This window comes from Dromaius novaehollandiae, chromosome 12, assembly GCF_036370855.1.
Source record: "Dromaius novaehollandiae isolate bDroNov1 chromosome 12, bDroNov1.hap1, whole genome shotgun sequence".
NCBI lineage: Eukaryota > Metazoa > Chordata > Aves > Casuariiformes > Dromaiidae > Dromaius > Dromaius novaehollandiae.
This window is the reverse complement of record NC_088109.1, coordinates 3,246,352-3,260,718: the sequence shown is the minus strand read 5'-3', so window position 1 is coordinate 3,260,718 and position 14,367 is coordinate 3,246,352. Positions and strand designations below refer to the sequence as shown.

General features: G+C 46.6%; 1 protein-coding gene and 1 long non-coding RNA gene across 5 annotated transcripts in view; one reads left to right on the top strand and one right to left on the bottom strand.

Annotated features, from left to right (window-relative positions):
* LOC112986191 (uncharacterized) overlaps nt 1–4,350 on the bottom strand; it is a 38,210-nt gene extending 33,860 nt beyond the window's left edge. Inside the window, exon 1 of the long non-coding RNA XR_010391188.1 lies at nt 4,244–4,350. This is a non-coding gene — a long non-coding RNA (uncharacterized LOC112986191). The remainder of the gene's footprint in view (nt 1–4,243) is intronic.
* PRKCD (protein kinase C delta) overlaps nt 4,047–14,367 on the top strand; it is a 62,966-nt gene continuing 52,645 nt past the window's right edge. For 2 of the 4 annotated variants that reach the window (XM_064518666.1, XM_064518664.1), the window contains exon 1: nt 4,047–4,225. The gene's annotated coding sequence lies outside the window, so the exon portion shown is untranslated. Of the gene's footprint in view, nt 4,226–5,386; nt 5,566–11,728; nt 11,977–14,367 lie in introns of those variants that run through there. The other 2 variants (XM_064518665.1, XM_026105373.2) reach the window with 2 other exon arrangements.

Below are 14,367 nucleotides of genomic sequence, written 5' to 3'. Positions count from 1 at the left end.
TAGCCCAGATTTTCAATCTTTAGGAAATTCCTCGATCACATCTGAAAATATTCTATACAAACACGTGGAACGGGCACTTTGCTCCTCCCCCCCCCCCTTTTTTTAATAAATCTGAGCTGTTTGTGTAATTACTTTCCCAAGGGATCAAGACTTTAAAAACATCAAACACCATAAGAATTAGCAATGGTCCAGGTTGGTGTCTCAGCAAACCTGGTTTAAAAGTGTTAGGAAACTATTTTCTTGCCTCATTTGTAAGTGAATTACATACACCAGTTCCTTCAGATATGCAAAACTGCAAAGCAGTTGAGACATAAAGCATATCTCAGTTTTAATCTGAAATACTTAGACTCACATCTGATAACCAAAACTGCTCTGCAATAAGTTGCTTATACAAATATGGAGCAATTTGCATGCTTGCATCTGACATCAGAATCTGCACTAGACCCTCAACTGACTTGCACAGCTCATCCTCCAGGGAAAAGCAAAACAAAACAAAAAAATCCATCATTTTATTCAAATTCTACTGTGCACCGAACATTATGCAACTGCAAGTTCTGGAACAAAATAAATATAACTGCAGAGATTATAGCTCCTCCTAGACGTCGTGCCCGAACGTATCGTCCCACCTGCGCTGGTCTTCCTGACCCAGTTACAGCTCGGTGCAGGCGCAGTAGCTCGCTCAAGTGCAACACGCACAGGAGCAAACCCTTAAAAAGAAGGAAAGACCAACTCAGCTGCAGATGACAACGAACGGCATGCTGACTAATACAAAGAAGAAACCCTCCCGTAGTCAATAGCAAAACTACAATAACCTGCAAAGATAAGCAAGAGTGATTAATTTATATTACCATGGAAAGAACCTCCACAGTTTCAAGACTTCAGGAAAGGCCAGCCCATTTCTGTTTCACTTGGACATCAGTCCAAACGCATAGGGCAGCCAAAGCTTCGCACGACCAAATTCAGTTTTGTCATTGTCCTTTTGTCATTGCTAACCCACAAAAAGCTCACGTCCTTGAAGACGAAAAGCATGAAAAACCAGAGGAAAAGCATTATGCAGAAAACAAAGAACCTTTTGACCTCAACCTTAAAAATAAATAAGTAAATGACAATATGTAACGATCAAAATACTTCAGAAAGAGCATCTACAGAGTAGACCACAGACTCGTGCAGAAGGTGCTGGGTGGAAACCCCCATCACTTTTAGATCACTACCAGACCTGCCTTTTCACACCCCCACGACTACCAGAAAAGAGGAAACGAGAGCAGGCATTTGGTGGTTAGGCTTGGGAAAGAGACCAATGAAGTCCTGTTACGCAGCGGGGCTCTGCGAAATAGAAGTTGGCAATAACTGCCGTACTTGTTTTCTGTTCTGAAATGATACTGCTGCATAAATAATCATCGTTGCATAAAGCAAGTATCTGCCATTAGCATCAAAATCAGGCTCACTTGTTCAGTGTAACAGGTACTGCAGATACAGTGGTTTAACTCACAAAAGGCAATGACACAGTTTGGGAAAATTGTTTCAAACCAGTCTAGCTCTGAAATCTTCAGGGAACTAATTTTTACCCTCCACTATCAATTTTTCACTTACATTTTGCTGCAGAAAGTTTAATTGCTCGCTATTCTTTTTAATATACACTCACAAAATGGCTCCCAGTCATATCCCCCTTTAACACCACCATGCCGTGTGCCGCAAGTCGAGCAGCCACAGGCAGAGCAAGCATTTTTGATGGGAGAATTCAAGCGAAAATCCAGCTGCAGGAGGCACTCGCAGCTCATCAGACAGCACTTCTCTCCCCACATTTTTTCTACCGATGCAGTCAGTGCCTTAGCATGGGTTTGGAAGGGATCACACTGGCTAGTCAGCTACCTGAGAAAGGCAATGTAATAATAAAAAGCATAGTACTCAAGACAACTTAAAAAGAAAAATCTCAGTGAAATCCAGCATGCTTTACCATTTCCCCAGAAGATGACAGGGAACACTGCTAAATGCTGTTCAGCAGTAACTGGTTTTCATCCCTTCTTGACTCCCCTGCCTGCAAAACGTGCTAACAAAGCCTTCGGAGCTGCACTAAGATCTATTCTGATGAAAGACGATTTCTACCTGTAAAAGCATTAGCATATATTTTGCAGAGCTTTAAAGCAAAATTACAGAAAATAATCGGTTGCCAGCAGAGTGTCAATACCAGGAAACACCTCAAGTTGATAAAGCCACATCACTGAATTTGTAAAGACGACTCTCCATTTTATATCCTATGAACCGAATTTGTACATTTTTACCTAGTCCTAATTGAAGCCCTAATTCCCCACTGACTCACTGAACAAAGACGTAAGGCTCAGACCTGTCCAGGCCTTGCAGTTTCCAGAGTCCGGAGTGCAAACGGCTATCTGTTTCAGGAAGACGTGCATTCAAGTGATACTCCAAAGAGTCGAAACGCAACAGCAGTCAACAAGTGGCTTGGTGCGACATTATGCAGTAAGGTCACAAACCAGAACGGGCTCTCTCTGGCCACTTCCACACCATTAAAAACCCAAAGAACACAAAATTAAATGTAATACATTATAAAGCACTTTCTGTTTTGCTGAACTTCACTGGAAGTATTGAAATGAGGAAAACTGTTTGGCTGCAGTTAGTTTCTGCTTTTTCTCTCCCAGACTGGTTTTAGTTTTGCTTTTATAACATGACATTCATGAATTGCTCATGCATATGAAGTTCCATTTTGCAAACTGCATCAGATTTCCGCGTTACAGCAGCGAACATAAATTTAAATGCGGGTCCTTGTGCAATTTATTTTCAGCATTATAGTCTATTAGACAATATTCTGTGCCAAAGCAAGATTTTTTTTGCTCAGTTAAAAAAAACACAGTACAGCAGGCATCAGAACATGTATCTGTACAAAGTACTCTACAGCACAAGTTTTCGGAGGAGTAAAAAGGAAGCGACCAAAGATTCCTCCATTCTGTTGCTTTCCCCCCAGCCATGAATATCATTGTATCTCCTAGAGCTCTCAGTTGTTGGCAATTTGGTTTTAAAACAAATTATTTTAAACTCTCCATATAACTAACTATTAACAAGGCTGATTTACATGTATTTTACAGCCTTTCAGTTCTGACGTCAGACAGAACATCTAAGGCACCTCCAGGACATCTCAGGAACATTTGGGGAAGCTCCAGAGAGGTGCTAGGGCAACGCGTCAGGAAGAAGCTGGCCACCAAACTGGTGGGACCTGACTTCTTCGAGACGAAGCTGCGGCAGTCCGAGGGCAGGGTCACGGCCCCCAGCAACGCTCCCCCAACTGGGCACCAGTCTGGCCAAACAGCCCTATCCCCACGGCTACCGCAGCAGAGCTGGCGCTCAAAGAGAAAACTTTGGGAGTTTCATCACTGTCTTTGGCTAGGGAAGAACGAGACCATTTGAGATGAGAATGTGACGGTAATTACACTTGACTTATTACTAAGATTACCTGTATGAGGGGAAAAAATGATGGCAAAGGCATTCCTCGCATGCCTGTAGAGGTTTGGTGGTGGTTTCTCTGCTACCTGCGTTTTGGGCTCAACACGCGTTCCTGCCTCTAAAACACCTCATTCGAACGCTGGTGACGCGGGTGCCCGAAGCAGGGCCAAGCCCCGCTGTCCGGAGCAGGGCACGAGCTCGGGAGCGGCCCTGCGGGACCCCGGCGCCCGCGGCGGCCCCTGGGCGAGGGGCACCTCCCCGGCGAGGTCGCGGGGCGACGGCAGCGCGTCGGGGCCTACCCGGGGTTTGGCCCTGCTACTAAAGCGGCGCCCACGGCTTTTGGAGCCCCCAACGTTTGCTGTCTAACGCCCGGGGCGGCCCGCGGCCCGCACCCGCCTCACACGAGGCCCCGGGCCCGCTCAGGGGTCTCTCCGCGGGGCCGCCCCGGCGCGGCGGGGGGGCGCAGCAGCGGGCAGGAGCCGGCGCGGAGCGGAGCGGCCCGGGCGGCCCCGGCGCCTCCCCGGGCGGCCGCGGGGCGGAGCCGGGCGCGGGGGCGGCGGCGGCGGCGGCAGGTGAGCGCGGGGCCGCGGCTGCGCCCGGGGGCGGAGCGCGGGGCCGGGCCGGGCCGGGCGGCGGCGGCGGCGGGCGCTCGCTGCCTCCCTCCCTCCCCGCGTCCCTGCTTCCCTCAGTGCCTCGCTCGCTCCCTCCCGGGACAGCGCCCGGACCTCGGCGCCGGCCGCAGCCCCGCGCCGTCGCGGCTCGGCGGGAAGCGGTGAGTGGGCGCCGGTACCTGCGGCGGCGCGGGCAGCTCCCCGGCTCGGCAGTTCCTGCCCCGCCTGGCGGCGGGTGGATGAGGAAGCGCCGGGCTCTGCCTGCGGCCCCGCCGGCGCGAGCGGAGACGCCGAGCCGCCGCGGGGCGGGGACGGCCGGGCGCGGGGCTCCGCCGGCGGACGCGCCTCCGCGTCGGGCTCCGCGCCGCGGCCGGGGGCGACCGCTCGCCGGGGCCCGCCGGGGCCGGCTCGCCCGCTCCCCGCGGCGGACTTTGGCCCGGAGCGGCGGCCGGTGCCGCGGCCGGGCCGAGTTCCGGGCGGGGAGCGGGGAGCGGCGCGGCCGCGGTCGTGCGTGAAGCCGCCCGGAGCGCGGAAACGCCGCGGCGGGCGAGAGGCCCTCGGGGGGCGGCGAGGGGCGCGTGGGGGAAAGGCTGCCGCGCCAGCGGCGCCGGGGAGGTAATGAGATCCGTATGGTCTGGTCCCTCAGCAGGAGCAGGGAGCTCGCTCTTCCCAGAAACGTGGAGTCTGAGTGCAGCAACTTTTTTCTTCCACCTAACTGTATCAATACGCTATTTCTGCGTCTTGTACAGCAGCGAGTTTGAAGCAGGCAGAGCGCGGACTGTTAAAAGCGATCGGCGCTCCAGCTGCATTACCGCGGTCGGGCTGTAAAAAAGTAGTCGCGTATAGAAGAGCGAGAAGGCGAGCACCTCCGGTGGGCACGCCGGGCGTGCATCTCGTGAAGCCCCGTTTTCCTTCCGCCGCCGGAGAACGCCCTTCGCACCCGGGTGAAACGTTAGCTCGGTGGCTTGGGGCATCCTGCGGTTACGTCCGACGCTTGTTTGCTTGTGGGCTCGGCTGTCGTGCCCATTCGCTTAGGGGTTGTCCAGCTAGCGCAGAGTGGGTAGCGTTAACCAGGACGCGTGGATTTAAACGTGAGGATAATCTGCTCCGTAGCCAGTCTCCCGGCAGCGGTTGGTGTCGGATGCTTCAGAGGGTGGAAAGGAAACTCTAGACGGGACAGGTGTGCGGTAATCACTCCTGTTAGATCTTATCCTCGTCTCAAAGACTGGTTGAAAGCCCAGAGTATAATAACACTTAGCAACTCTCCAGAAGTCCTCTGTCAAAACTCTGCATCCTCTTGTTGCTTGTCTGGTTGCTTTCAGATCGTATCTGGGCCTTGGCCTTGTGCGGTTGTCAGGCCCTGTAACGAGCCAGCGGTACCCTGGCCTGGGCCCTGCGCGCCGGGTGAAGCGGTGTCACGCACGCTGATCAGCCGGGAGAGGTGCCCCGATAAAACGAGTGAAGCTTTCTGAATGAGAGACCGTGAAATGCTTCCTAAGTGGTTAAGTAATAATTCATAAACATCTAAAGAAGTGTATATGCAGCATTTCCTGTTTAATTTAGTTCCTGAAAATGGTTGGTTTTAAAAAAAAATAGAGCTGATATTTAGTCTTCTGACTGATAGATTTTCAGTTACCTCCACTACTGTGGGGAACCTGCAAATGTTGAGGGAAGAGACAAACACAATATGTTGCAATGAATAGCTCAGAGGGTGGGTTTTGTTTTGTTTTGGTTTTTTTTTTAAGTTTTATTCCCTTGCTTTGGGTGTCATGTTTAAAAGGTAAAAATCTGTTTTTAGAAAAATACAGCTCTGTGCTCTAGTTGAAGAAATGATTAAGTGCTAGCATTTTTGTAATTTTTTTTTTTTTTGACCTGGGTTGTTTGATTACAAAATTTTCCTGTCGCTCTCACAGTTGCCTCTTTATAAAACTGAATCTAGTAAACTTCTGAAGAAGCTGAGGTCTGATCATCAGAATAAAGTGCGTAACTTCTGAAACTGTGACAACCTTAAATTTGAAACCCATTACTAGATATTTTATTAGGCGTCGTTTTTTGTGGTTGCGTATGAAGCTAAACGTAACAGAATTGAGAGTTAGCAGTACTTTCAACATTTCATCCTAAATCTAGTAATTCGGATTTGGATATGAGGGAATTGCTGCCACTCAGTGGCTGACACAAAAGTATAGAAAACTGTAATCTGTTACATTGCCAGGGTGTGTGCGCAGTTATTGAGCACGTCGTTAAGGTAAGTCTGTCTGAATCCTCATGAGATAGTTGACCAGGAAGATGCTCATATTCTTCTGAGCAGTAACTCATTCTCAAACCTCTTTCCCCTCCCCCATTTTGTATTTCATACATTATAAGCCGTCTTTTCCTTGGACACAGTCATAGAGCAGGGTCATAATTTATTATTGAATGGGAAAGTGAAAGAGCATATATAGCAATATAATAAATTTGGCTTTTTGACCACACAGCACAGTCGAAAAGATCCTCTGTAAGGGAGGAATTATTTTTGAACTAGAAGCTATTTCTAAACTAGAAAATTTATGAAGTTGTATAGTTTCTCCTTTTATAAAAAGAAAACTTTAGACAGATCTTTCAAAGAAAACTTGGCTATTTGATGAGTATATAGATTAGGGAAATATTAAAACCTGGAAAGGTGACATCTGTTATGACAATAACTGATTTCCTGGGAAAACCATGCATGGTTTCGGGCCTCGGAGTCTATTTTCGTGTCTGAAAGCTACAGTCATCAGAATTAAAGTTAATCTCAAATTGAGTACTCGGAGGGCCTAGCGGTTAAAATTAACCATCCGTCCTTGTTTCCGCGTGCGGGGCTTTGGTGTCCGACGCCGGGCTCTGCGCTTGGCTCCTCTGCCCGGGGACTCGCTGCCGGCTGCTGCCTCGGAGAGAGGAGCCTCCCTCGCCGCGGTTCGCTGTGAAGTCGTGATTGCAGCACGTGTGGGTCGATATGTCAGTTATCTGCAGGCCAGCTAGTAGCATCTGCGGTGAGGTTGCAGTGTCGTAAGCCGAAGCCTGTGCGACAGAAATACCTCAGTGCTGGCTAACGCCAGGAAAGCGCGTGCCGGTTTTAGGTTCACTGACCGAGGTATTTAAGTTCCCTAAAGCTAACTGAGGTGTGTCTCTGCATGCCGCATTCGTTATGTGTCTGTAGTCCTCCATCCCCTTCATTGAATACATGAAGTAGATATTTAATTCGCCATGGAAAGAACAGAGGGAAGAAAAAGGAGCAGGCAAGGGATTGAAACGCTCGTTGGAGACGAGTCGGAGCTGCACGTAAGAGATGACGAGAAGGGATCTGCCCGCGGAGCCCGGCGGCTGGCTGGCATCCCGGAGAGCCGATGCTGCTGTTAGCCTTCGCTGCGGAGAAGGGCAGCGGGGTTTTGCCCTGGTTGTTGTCCCACGTTAAGTGCGCTGCTCCATCCTAGATGTCAGGTCCAGCCCAAAAGGTGCCTAATAAATGCTAAACCCATTTCTGTTTAACCGTCTCCCTTGCTCCATGAGAAAACCTCTTGGCTTCCTCTGAAGCTTCCTTGACCGGCATGATGCGAGGAAGCGATTTGGTCCTGTGGAGCTCCACGCAAAGCCGAAAGACATGGGGCAGGTATATGGGAAGGGGGAAACTGCCTGTGCCTGTTCAGCGCAGAAAATGTGCTGGTTTTGCCTCTGTGGCCATGCTTGGCGAAGGAGGGCTTAGCAGAGCCGGGCCTCGGAGAGCGTTGTCTTTACAGGCTTGGTAAAATAACGCTGAAATGGTTTCCGTCATGTTCTCAGTAAAAAGGCTGTATTTCTAACTGTAAGGGACAGTGTTTTGGCATTTTCTTGGAGAGGCATTACCTCTCCAAATGTATTTAACTGGAGCATTTTAGCTACCTTTCAGTGACAGAAGGGTTCCCCCCGTCAATGAAGTGAGTTACACTTTGAACCTATTAAATTAGCTGTTGCTCTTTCCCGATTGATGGATTTGATATTTTCTGACTAAAAGGAGGAGTTACAGATCAATAGCTGCAAACTGAAGAGGCAGACAATACAGTAAATGCCTTAAAAATACTTCTTAAACTAAGAGAGAAGGTGTGTGAAACTGCAGAACACTTATTATGGTATCCCATTATTGAAATTTATGTTTTCTTGCAGGAAATCTCTTTTCTAGTGAGTGTAGTGCCCTGTCTAGAAAAGTTTATTTAAGGATACTTGAAAGCATTCAGTTGGTGTTTATATACTAATAACTCTGATCCATAAATTCTTGGAATGACTGTGACAGAAAACTTCATAAACATGCCATGGTTTAAGCTTTTAAGCCACGTATCATTACTTGCCTAACTTCCGAGGGGGGAGGATGTGTGCTTGCTATCTCCTGCCCTTTGATGAGGCAAATATCAGATATATCTTAAAAAATAAAATAAAATACAACAAAGTAGCACGTCTCTGTATGCCCCCGAACAGGATTGTTTTGAATTCCAGGGTGCTGCCTTTTGAGACCAAAACAGATATGCAACATAAATTCCTATCCTGTTATTTCTAGTCCTTTTCTTAGAGCTGTGTGCAGAATATGGTCTTAGCCGGTTGAAAAGTAACCAGGTGCTGTCACTTTTACCCTTTAGTGGCGAGAGTGGAGTTGGGATAGCTTCAAGGAGTCCGGGTACTAGGTCAAGATATCATTGTGCTGGACGTCATACGTACCTATGGCAGAGACCCAACTAAAACAGCTCTTCCCAAACCGCTTAGGAGGGGTGCCCCTCTTTTTAGAAGAAGTGGTCAGAAGTCCTTTCTGCTTCACTGGGCTCAGAAGAGTTGTCCGAGATGTCCAAAACAGTATCCTGTTTCTCATCTCCTGGATGGCTGAAAACCTTTGAAATGTCATGTGTGTTTGTGAATGAGCAGCTTTAGTTTGCAATATGTTTAGTCTTCTGTAGTCTCAGAAATGATTTAAATATTCAGGGCCTTGCTTTAATCCTGGCCACCTGTACTAAATACAGTGTATCTTAAAACATATGCAGTAGGTCTAAACCTCTGCCCCAGTTTGTTCCCCATCCCTAAGCTGTGAAATCATGCGTGTTACTAATTTGGAGCTGAAAACCTGGGCCAGGGTTGGTTCAGCCTGGTTGTTTGCTGTGTGACAGTTTTATAACGATGAGATGACAAATAGAGAAAATTACGATAGAGCATTTTTTTTAGCACTCTTCAAGTGTCAGGTTACCTTTGGAGCTATTGAAAACCTCTTTTTTTTTCATCAACACCTACTTATTGGAAATCTACAAAAAGCCTTTTATGTGTATGTTGAGTTTTACTTTTCAGCGTATTCCCTGGTTTCTTGGGGAAGTGCATTTTAAGCTTTGCCATGTATTTTTCTGTCCAAGGGACTTGTTAAACCAAAGTTTTAGTACTGCTTTGTTCCTCATCCTGCCAATGACATCAAATTTACTCCAGTGCATCTGGTGTGTCCACGTTCAGTATAGGCATAGCTTCAGGGAAGAAGTAGTTTTGGTTGTGAGATCAGATTTGTCTTTCTCATGGTTTAGTTTTTTTTTAACTTACAGCCTTTTTTTTTAAAGCTAGATTTAGATGCTCGAAGATCTAGATAGATACTCAACAAGATGATCAAAAATGCCTGGCTGCCACACTCAAGGTTAAGCTTGGCTTCTGCAGGTCACCTTTTTCTGAGACAATAGGCTGCGAGGCCAAAGGCGGTTTAGATAAGCTGTTGCTAGCATGTTGTACGTTGTTTGGCATGTCTCAACTATGCTTTCTAGGAAGAGGGTGCGTTGGATATTGCTTGAATGAAGGAGGAATCTTGCACTGCTCCTTAAAAGAAACAATCCCTCCTTCCCAAAAAGCTCTCTGTGCAAACTTGGTAAGAATTTGGGAAATATGGTCCAGATGGTAGCAAGTAAGGCCCATTGCATGCTTTTGACTTGTGTTCTCAGGAGAAAGTTAAGGTGGAGATGGACATTGGGCAATAACTTTGAAAGACCGTCATGTCAGTACTGTGACACCGACTGCTCTGAACATTTTGTCTCAAGAGTCTCGAGATATATTTGACTATATATTCTCGAGATATATATATATGACTGTGGCTGACTTTGCATTTTGCTGGCCCAGCTAAGTGACCAAAACGAGGAATATTTTGTACCCCACTGATTTTGTTAGTGCCTGTTGGAGTGGAGAATTCAATGCTGTGCTTGCTGAAGAGCCCATCCACGTGTCAGAACGATTTACTGGAAAGCTCTTGCAAAAGTACAATTTATCGCTCCTTACTTTAAAAACTGTTTAATGTGCTGGCCTGTAAGAAGCAGCACAGATAGTTATGTTTTATATCAAGTAGAGCACTCTCAGGATCTTTGTTTTTGATGAGGAGCTCTGTTCCCTTTATAGATCAAAGAGAAAAACCTTGCAATAGGATCTGAAACCCTCGGAGTCATACAAGTATCTCCGCGTGTGCAGGGGTAGGTTTGATTATATATACTTTCGGTAGTGATAGATATCTTTTCAGAGGCTGCAAGACATCTTTTTTGAAAAAATACTTTTTTTAATGTATCATTTCTTACAATCACTGTGTGATGATAATGATTACATTTTTTCCCATCCGGTGTGCTGGTCCATTAGTGCTGTGTCCATGTTGAACTTTGAGTTGCTCCCTAAGAGTGTAGCTGTTTTGTTATGTGCCCGTTGACCAAGGACTGTTGCCTTCAGTGAGCTCAGATATTCTCACTAAGGGCTTAGGAATGCCACGGTGCCGAGGGATGCCCGTTGCCAAATACCCAGAGCAGGTCTGTCTGTCTGAAAGCTGTGAGAACTCTCTCATAGCATGTTTGCTTGTGTTCCTCGATGACTGGAGCTGACACTCGTAATTGCCGTTTGACGAGCTTATCTTGGCTTCCCTAAGGAGCAGTGCTTTGGGAGCAGGAGCCTCTCAGTATGCAGGTGAACCGTTCCAGATAATTTAAGAGTCGAGCCAAACTTTCACCTTTAAATTTGTCCAGCGTTGCTTTGGTCTGAATGGTGAGCTGTCGGCACTTGGACCTGTCTTCTCCCGTTCTCTCGGCTGCCAAAGGAGGTCCCAGCATCCTCCCGTGACCGAGGTCCTGCGAGAGCAGCCCCTGAGCGAGGGTGGGAAAGCAGGGACGGGGCTGGCGCAGCGCAGCCGGAGCGATCAAGGTGGCATCCTCGCTGCACCGCGCTCATCACGGGGTGCCACCAGCCCTGTGAACCATGAACACCATCTCCGAAACCTTTGTAACGCAACCCGAGGGCCGGGCGGTGGAGGACGTTGAGCTCCTGAGGACGTTGAGCTTCCACTTGTTGTTGTTCTCCGGTTTCTGCCGGAATTTAATTTGCAAGTTCTCTTATTTCCAGCAGCGCCGCTGGGTTTTCCAAGGCAATCACAGAGCTTTGATGTAATCCATGCTGGTATCTGCCAGATTGGTTTTCTGACCTATTTTGAATGTTGCAATTTGGAATTAATGTTACTTTCCTTTTCCAGTGGGTGGCAGTTGAGGCAAAGAGAAATGTTTGTTTGCTTGGAGGTTTGTATCGATAGGGATTTAAGGAATGGGACGAGAAGCCAAGGGAGGCCAGAGCTTTATGGCTTTCGTGTCTCCTGCTGCTGTATTCTCTTCACCAATTGCGTCTCCCGGCTGAGGGAAAGGACAAATCAAATGTGGACTCCTTGTGACCCAAATCCGCTTTTAGTTTCAGTTTCCTCTACTTTTTGTGCTTTGTTCTGTTGCCGATTTTCTTGACTCTCCTAGCGGTGAACAGCCGTGAGCCCGCGCCGTCCATCCTTAGCGCTTCGCCTTGGGTGAGCCCTGGTGCCAGGCTCTGGAGCGGGAGCGCCTAACTCTTTGCGGTGGCATGTTCGGCTTCACAGATCTGTGTTTTGATTTTGAGCGGGGTAAGTAGTAGCGTTTATCACCGCTTTTCGCTGAGCTCGAGGCAGAAGAAAGTCCTGAACTGGGCTGCGTCGAGCGCTCTCGCTGCCCCAAGCGCGGGTGACGGTGCCGCGGGCTCGGCCGGGCTGCCTTTGCCGCAGGTATTTGGGTTTGTCTGGGTCCTCCGAGGCATTGCACGTACTGCTGCACATTGCCTTTGTCGCCAGAGTGCTTGGTACATTCAAAAAATATTATTGTGATTAAATTAACTTTTTTTTTTTTTTTGGCAAGGGTTCCTGTGTTAGGTTTTGAAAGTGCTGCCAGCCAACAGTGACGGTGATCCTTTCTCAATTTAATAAGCAAATCATGACAAGGGTCCAGTACTGACTCTCAGGAATTTAGTATGTACCATAACCCCGGTACCCGTTTCCCTGAAGTGCTGAGTTGTGATTGAGAAGCGTTTTCACGCACATTTCTTGCCTGGAGTTAGCGTATAGCTTATCCACAGCTGAGTTTCAAGTATACGTTATTAAAATACCATACTAGCGTCCGAGTGCTGCTTGACTAAAGTATGCATTAATGCATTTAGTGAATATAAAGTAAAGCATAGGAAAAATACATATTTAGCCAATATAAATATGTATTTTAATGTAAAAATCACTACATTTCTACATGCATTATAAATTAGGTTAAATCTATTTGAAAAAGATTCCGGATGAAGTATGTATGTCAAAGCTGAAACCAAAGGTTGGGTTGAGAATTGTGCTTGGATGAAGGAGCATATTTTGACTTAATTTAGGAATAACTAAATTTATTTTTTTTTTCTTTCCAAGTTATTAAAATGATGATAGTGCCTTCCAGCACTTTCCTTTGCTTTACATAGTGGGTAAATACTTAATTCTGCTTAAAAAGCTGGAGAACTCTTTTCTTTTTATGAATTCTTTTTCTAGGGAGGAACTGGCAGTGCCTCTTCTGTAATATTTGATTACTGCTAATTTACCAATTAATCCCTGTCACTTCCTGCACAAAATGAGATTATACAAGTACTTGATGAAGCTAGACCAAAATATATCTAGTAAATTGGATAAGATAATTGTTATAAATACACTTCAACAGCTTTGCCTTGCCCAGATTGAGTTAGCTTGTCCTAGCTAAGCCTTGTCTAAGTGCATGTGGCGTTCCCCTTGAAGCTGCTTTTTACACTGCTGCAGTTAAACACAAAAGCTTGTGCAAACACCGTCGTTGCAACTACTTATGAACCGTTTTGTCCTTTCCATGGGTGCAAACTCTGCTGCTGTTAGAGCAAACTTCACCTCTGTTGACGGATGAAAACTGTAAAATCCTTTAGGACTCTAAGGCGAAAAGTATCCCAGGAGGGATCTTTCTACCCCTTCTGGCCCCGTAAAAGAAATTAGGAGAAGTTAACGGCAGAGCAGCGAGGAGCTGAGCTGCGTGTGCTTAATACTAACGCTGACGCTGCTTATCAGCAGTACTCTTTGGTTGACCTAAAATGGAAATCTTTTTTTTTTTTAAAGCTAAAAATACTCTGAAAGGCATGACATAGCATGTATTTGCTTTTGTGAAAGAGACACATTCAGATAAAAAATGGTTTTTTCCCTTTTCCTACCAGGCTTTATAACTGCTATAATATCTGTGACATCTGTAATGTAAGTCAGTCAGTGGGGGGAAAAAAACGTTCATTTATTTTCAATCCCCTAGCTTTGGCCTGTCAGTTACCCAGTTATTAGATCGCTGTGTACTGCGAAAGAAATGGCATATGCCTCCATGGAAGTTCAGGAAAAGCCTCTAAATTCTTTTAAAAGGTTTTGATACACAGACATGTATATGAATGATAGCGGCGTTCTTGGATTCTTGATTTTTTTTATTTTCTCCAAGACTTCATGCTATCGGCAAACCAATGGAGGCTTTGTGTGTTATTGCTAGTCTAGATAAAAAATTTCTACTTGTATTACATTTCTGGTCTTTTTTTGGCATAAGTCTGATTTCCTTACTACTTGGTGCCACTTTCCAGTGAGTAAGTTGATCCAAATACTAAAAAATAAAATTTTCGAGTGAGCTTAGCAGAGGGGTGTTTTGTTTGCTTGCTTTAAGCAAAGCGTGGCAGCTCTACGGCTCTGGTTTGAATTAAGAGCTCCCAGGCTGGGCTATACGCTTGACCGTCCCCGGACACTGTGCGGAGGCAGTAGTATCGGCATCCACGTTCTGCAGAGCAAAGAGCCATATTTGAGAGTTTTATCTTCTTAAAAGCACGAATAAGGATGTCGGATTCATGTAATCAAAAATGTTTGCTGTAGGTAGGTGTCCCAGGCAGACAGAGGATGGGAAAATGTGTCCTTATTCTGTTGCCTTCAGTTTTTAGTTTCTAATAGCATCCTATTGCCTCACGAGCAAAA